The sequence below is a fragment of the Lactuca saligna genome, chromosome 8 (genome assembly GCF_052625555.1).
Source record: "Lactuca saligna cultivar CGN05327 chromosome 8, ASM5262555v1, whole genome shotgun sequence".
Lineage (NCBI taxonomy): Eukaryota > Viridiplantae > Streptophyta > Magnoliopsida > Asterales > Asteraceae > Lactuca > Lactuca saligna.
In genome coordinates this window covers 274,478,645-274,486,249 of record NC_136424.1, presented here as the reverse complement: position 1 = coordinate 274,486,249, position 7,605 = coordinate 274,478,645, and the positions used below count along the sequence as shown (strand labels likewise).

The window sequence follows — 7,605 nt, the reverse complement described above, 5'->3', positions numbered from 1 at the left end:
ATTTTACAGTTTTAATATTTCTTTGTAGGTTATCATTATATCAGTATATTGACTTTGTTAACACCCGGAAAAGATAGTATTTTAGAATATTAGTGTTTATTATTACCTAATATTTTTACTTATATTTTTTCTATAATTTGTATCCCTATACTTACAATGATTAAGTTTATATATTGAATTTCCAATAGTTTAAGTCTAAATATCAATCCGTGGCATTTAGTTCACTCAAACTACTGCTCTAATACCATGGTTGAAAAACCCAAACTTTCGTATTTCTGAAAGACCCAAATTTTCATACATCACAATATTATTACTCCAAAACATGCTACTTGCATATTTATAAATGCAATATTTTACATTGATAAAGAGGTTACAAACTACTAGATACAAACCGTCTATTACAAAGTATTATATATTACATAACTACCCAAGATATTGTAATTTATACAAACATAAACTGAAGTACAAAAGTACTATTACAAACTATTCTAAATCTTTCAATAGTATATGATCATAATGGTTACTTATCACCTGCAATTGTTAAATATTGATAGGGTAAGCGGTGACGCTTAGTGAGTTCAATAATAGATACAATATAACGTTATGCCATATATATACATCAATATGGCAGAAGCAAAGTGGAACAACAAAGACATATGTGAAATCATGTGACAAACGTTCATATCAATCAAAGACTTTATTCAAAGATATACTTTTCAATTCTTGATATACATTAATAAAACTTTGGCCCAAATGGCATAGAAGACATACAATTTCTGATTAACATCTTGTTAGATTTCAGGCTTATAGTCCTGTCTAGCCATTTGCCAATGCCATAGAATAGAAGTCACTCTCTTACGGAGACATGCTCTACATGGCCAGAGGCTACGTACCAGTACGAATGTGAATCTAAGTTCTTTCACTGATCACATGGTCAAAAGTATTACATTTGCTATAAAAATAGCGAATAAAATAACACGGGAAAATAACCCGGAATAATAACACTGAAAAGCACATTGCACATATAACACATAACATACAATTGTTCCTATATATTGAACTCACCTTGAATTAAACGGGGTTCAAAATAGTAATTTGGATAGCACTTCGGCTTTAAATATGACTTTCTATGTTGAAAAACGGGAGCTTAATTGAAAATCGGACTCTACGAAGGTAGGGCTTTAAAACCGAAAATATAAAATTTTCGGGCTTCTCGGGAGCTTCGGGATGTGTTTCGTATGCTAAAATTGATACCGAGGCTTCAGGGAAAGTCAAAATGAAGAAAATATGGAAAAAGGGGTGAAAAGTGGCAAATTTCCAAAATTAGTCGGCAAGTCTCGCAGGTCTCCCTTTTATAGGGTGCGAGACCGAGGATTGCATTGCTGAGGAAGCCCCATATCGCAGCTACGAAGCTTGGACCGAACGGGAGGCGTGGTTCATGTGAGCTTCGGACACGCAGCAAGAGAAGCGGAGGCCACGAGGCTGCTGCGAGGCTCGGACGTGGCTCCGATGCGAAGGGTGCGTCAGAGGCTCGTGGACGTGACGTGGCTGCTTCGGATTCCTCCACACATGCGATACACATCGCTCCTCGGACTGGGCCACGACTTCGGTGACGCAGCTACTTCATGCGAGGTGACGTGGCCTCTTCTTATCCATGCGAATTTCTCGAAAACTGCACCCAAACTTCTAAAATCCATAACTTTTGCATATGAGCTCCGTTTTTTACGTTCTTTATATGCACGTGTAGCTAAAATTATGCTCTACAACTTCGTTTAGACTTCGTTGGCTAATTTTGACTTTAATTTTAATATTATTATTTTTAACAGACCGGGACAGGAAAATTTGTTAAAAATTCATAACTTCTTCATCCGACGTCTGTTTTCGTCAAACTTTTTACCGTTGTACTACAAATGACGAGACCTTCGATTCTTGTTTAGGATGTATCGGCCAAATATTGCTCGATCTAAAATTCGAGTTTTTAGCTGTCTACTGCTAATCTGAAACTTAGAAAAATCATAACTTTCTTATACGAAGTCAGATTTTGGCATTCTTTTTATCGAATTTCTCAGTTTAACGAATACTACGACTTTCATTTAGATCACTAAGGCTAAAAAGTAGTTTATCAACAACTCACTTTTTACATCATTTGGCGCCGTGTCGGTTTTGTCGCGAATCTTCGATTGATCATAAGTTTTTCGTTATAACTCGGATTTCGACGATGATTTCGCCTACAAGTTTCTAACGAGATTATTTACAGCTTTGAATAATAAAATTTTACTTATTTAAGATTTTATATTTTCGCTAAATTTTACTATTTGACTTTTAATTGGAATCTAATAAGACTTCCAATATTTTCTTAGTGATTCTAAACATAGTTTTACTTCATTTCTAGTAAAAACCATCTGTTAGAACTCAAACATTCAATTTCACATAGTATTTCACAATTTTATTTATTACAAAACACGATTTCAAAACGTGTATGTTGCATCTGCATTCCTTAATTAAGAATGATTTAATTTTTTTTTTTTTTATCTTTTTTTAAAATATTCTAAAGATAAGGATCCTATTATGTGATCACGATATTGTTATAATTTGATTTGTTCATTAAAATTTATTGTATACTTGATTAAAATCTTTTGTTGAAGTATAAGATTAAGATTAGACTTTTATAAAAGAAAAATTATTTGTTTAGTTTTTTGGTTTGTTAAATTGTTTTTTTATTTATTTATTTATTTATTTATTTAGTTTTTTGCGGATTTTAATGATTTGGAACATTATGCCAGAATCATGTAAAAAATATTACTTATATAAATATGTCTTGCTATATCGGTTTCATTCTATAAAAATCTTGTAAAAATATGACTTACACAGTTATGCATTGTTTTAGTTTTTAATCAAATATTAAATACGACTAAGAGGACAATTGGCATTATATGTTTTATATCCTAACAACACGACATATAACAAAAAAACTAAACATCAAAGTCTTTTTATTCATAAACTAATATGGATTAAAATGTTATTCGTTTTGTTTATAAAAAACATCAACCATGAACTATTATTAATATATAATGATTGTAAACATAAACCACTAAAATTCATGAAACTATGAACTATTATTAATATTTGAAGACTAAAAACATAAACATATAAAAAAAACCCTAAAATTCATCAAACCATAATTTTATTTGACAGAAAATCAACTTCATAATAGCTAAAATGTCTAAATTGACAAACTTCTTGAACTTCTATGCTTTCTTGATAGACCCATAAGGACAATTTCTATTATTATGACCAAATCCAAAGTAAATCCTACATCTTTTTTTTTTCTTGACTACTTCATTTACCTTGGAATGATTGACATTATCAACCTTCTTATCTTCAATGTATTCATTATTCGTAAAAGACTTCACATATGAATTCTTATCAACATAATAGTTATCCTGCCAATAATAAACTGTAGTACGTATTTATGACAATGAAAAAAAATATATCTTCAAGAATATCCATTAAATGAAAAAATAATACCTCCATCAATTTGTTTTCAAGAACATCTGTTAAACTATGAACAATAAGAAGATGAAAGCAACGATGAAAATAGGTTATATGATGGAAAATTACGTATAATCCATAGATGATGATAATATATAAAGATTATTAGGCTTAATGATAGTTAACATATTTATAAATATTGTCTAATATAAAGGGATTTGGTTAGGCTAAGAATCAAATTAATTAAATTAAAAATATTAATTAAAATGTAATATTATAAAATTACCATTTTGAAACGATTGATCATATTGATTTCTATATCCACGAAATACATATCTAGAACACATAAACCGATCTCTCTCTCTCTCTCTCTCTCTATATATATATATATATATATATATATATATATATATATATATATATATATATATATATATATATATATATATATATATATAACAAAAAACCTAAAAAAACCCTAAAAATAATAAAAATGCATAAAAAAATAATTAGAGATCACAAAACATTTTTTTTAAATTTTTTATGAAAATATCACAAGTTTCTAAATAAATTCGTTGATTTTTTTTTGAATTTTTTTTTTAAATTGATTTTTTTTCCAGCAAATTTATTAAAAAACCTACGATTTTTTTATTAAAAAAAAAAAAAAAAACTTTTGTAATCTCTAAGTATTTTTTATGCATTTTTATGATTTTTAGAGTTTTTTTGTTTTCCAAATAACCATTCCCTATATATATATATATATATATATATATATATATATATATATATATATATATATATATATATATATATATATATATATATATATATATATATATATATATATATATGATGAAAGAAAAATAAAAGAAAAGAAAGGGTAAAATAATCTATTTAAATGAATTCTTTAAATCATATGGATGCATCTTATCAAAATTTCAAAATTTAGACTAAGGATCTAACCAAATTTCAAAATTTAGACTAAATGTAAGGATCTAACAAAACCATAAGGACCAGAACTATAATTTACTTTATTTTTAATACTTTCTCAATCCAAAATTAATTGTTCATTTTTTTTTATTTTTGAAGTTCTTTTTCTTTAAATTTGTCCTTTGATATTTTTATTTTTGTTATATATTATTTGATGAAACTTATAATAATGAAAACATATTTAAAATACAATCCATGAATATGTTTTTGAATAAAGTATTATCTATAAAAAAAAAGTATTTAAAGAAAAAATTGTTGATGATAATAATGTGTTTTCATTTTATTAATTATGACCAAAATAAACTAAAAAAATATAGAAGCTATTCTTATATTTTTAATAAAACGAAATGAAATCTAAAATCCTTAAGCTTTGATGCCCGTACCTTCAAACAGAGTATATAACGGAATTTAGAGAATTTTTATTCATTTAATTTCCCAACTAAAAACAAATTTTATCGGAATTTACATTCCAATTCCTTTAAATTGTTTCGAAACATAGCCTTAAAATTTAATGTAAATTTCGAAACAGAGAATGTAATGTGAATTTTACCAGCAATTTACATTCCAATTCCTCAAAATTTAGAGTATTTTACCATGATGCTTTCAACAAATTTCACTTCAAATTTTCAACTTTTTATCAATGACAAGTAAAATGATTCCGTTTTTCTCAAATTGAAGATTCCAATAGAATCCAACATAACACGAATTGAAGATTCCATTTCATTATTGGGTTGTCTATTGTCGAGTAGACTCGATTCAATTCCTCCAATTTTTTTAAATGTAATTCACAATGAAACAAAAGAATATACATCATGTGAACAATAATAAATCAATCTGTATATTAATTACTGTATATGTTATATATCTATGCCCCCCAAATATCTACCCCTAGGCAAAACATCATCCAAATTAGCCAACACAACATCCCTCAAACCGGTATCCCAAACCTCACAAAACCTCAACCTCCAATCCGCCGGTTCAATCGGTTCAGTCCCCAAACCGGGGGCTCGATCTCTGGACCCTTCATTCTGGCTATCTTTCCAATCAGCCACATACGTCGCAACTCTCCGATAAAACTTCGCCCTAAAAACCTCCCAAACTTGATACTTATAATGATTTATCACCGCTGTATTTTGACCCACATCAAGAAACCTAAAGCCTTCCCTTAAATGGAAATGGTGCACCACATTCATCAATGTCGTGTCCAATGCCTCTGGTCTCACAATCGACTTATGCCGTTCAGGCCTCTGTAATCTGCAAGTGTACCCCACCGTTACGCCGTTTTTGGGCGGCGAACGTAACCCCGATGGCCCAAAGCTATGGCAACGCGTTCTTAGTTCTCCAATTGATGGCGATGAAGTGTGGTTTGATACTAGGGTTCGTAAAGCGCCATGTCCGGGGAGATTCGGGAAGTAGTAGAACTCGTCGACGTCCATGAAGGAAACCCAATTACATTCGCTTTTGGCTTTTATTGCGCAGTGGGAAAATCCTGCTTCTTGAGTTTTGATCCATGGCCAAACATGGCGGCTGACGTTGAAACCCTCGAGATCGAGCTTGTTTATCACCGATTCTATCCCGTCGTCGCTGTTGTTATCGTAGATAAACCATTTTTGAACTCCGAGCCATGAATGATAGGTTATCCATTCGCGAATTGAATCCGCTTGGTTCCATAGCATCGTGCAGACGCAAAGGTCGTGTTTTGGGGTGTTTATCTCGAATTTGGAGCTTGATAATTTCGCGACCGATGGAACAAAAATTGTTCGGTGGTGGTGGTTTCTCATCGGGAGTTGGAAACTGACGGTGGCTCGAATTCCCTGAGATTTTTCCGGGTGGATTTCGAGGGATTTCGGCAACGCACACCTTACGACTTCCTGAGCGGCGGTTAGTGCTTTTGAGGTGAGAATGTAATTCTGATTCCCAAACCCGAAATGACATCGGAATCGATTCGGGTCGGATGCTTTATCCTGTCTATGACTAATTCCTTTCACGAACACCACCGCCGTGTTCCCGTCCAACACCGCCTCGTATGCTAAATTCTCCCAATAATTCATTGCTACAACCGTCGTATCAGCGATCGTGATCGTTCCCCGGCTCCGGAGAGTGACGACGGATGAGAAATTCGTCGGAGGAAGCGGACAACGGACAAGCCACTGGATGTCGTTGTATTCATCCACCGATAACACTGCCACACCCTTTTCCTCCTCCTCTGTATAATTATTTCTGTAAATACACTCCAATCCTTTTCCATTTCCGACAACGTTCCAACTTCCAATTCCGATTCCGGAAAGTAATATTAAAATATGATCAGGGAACAGAACTCTATCGTCTATCTTAAACCGAGTCAACTCACCGGAGAATAGTCGGTGAATTGAAGATGATGTTGATGATCCGGGAAGCACGACTACATGGTGAAACGACGGCGTGTTTCGCCGGAAAAGGATAAAGAAGAAAGCAAAGAAAGAGAAGAAATAAAGCAGAGATCTTAGTGAAAAGAAATGGTGGGTGGGTTTTAGAGAACGCTTTCTCTTCCGCCGTTGGTCGGAAGAATCCATTAACGGTTTGTAGTTTGGATCTGGTGTGTTTATGTAAATGGCCGACAGAGTATGGCCGGTCCTCTGGTTCGGCGGTTTTATATTCAGAGTTTGGTCTGTGTCTTTATGTCAGAGAGAGAGAAGGGGAGATGTGGGTGTTGTACGTTTGGCATTGGGAGTTGTACTTAGGGGTTCAGTGAAGGAATATTAGAAGAAATGAGCTGCAGAGTCTCTTTATGACGCGTAAAGAATGGCCTTCAATCATTTTTGAACGTGGGGAGGAACAATTGGTGCTTGACACATGTCGATTTGTATTTTTGTGTTATTTTTAATTCAATTTTAGGCTGCTGAATAATTTCAACTTTGTCGACTTCGATGTTTGAGCATATTAAAATGATAGAATAATGACTAAAAATAAAAATTTAATATTAATTAGAGGCACATTGGTGTTGATTTTGGTTGCATCCCATTATTATATTATAATTGTGTATAATTGTGTTGACTCATTTTATTAAAAACATAATTTAACTATTCCTGACAATGGAAACAATAAAACAGAACATTATAATTTAGTTTTTGATATGTGTTCACT

The 7,605-nt window shown here is 32.1% G+C and overlaps 1 pseudogene; it reads right to left on the bottom strand.

Moving 5' to 3' along the window:
- Positions 1-5,297: 5,297 nt before the first annotated feature.
- On the bottom strand, positions 5,298-7,362 carry LOC145009054 (glycosyltransferase family 92 protein RCOM_0530710 pseudogene; annotated as a pseudogene).
- Between the last annotated feature and the right edge of the window lie 243 nt (positions 7,363-7,605).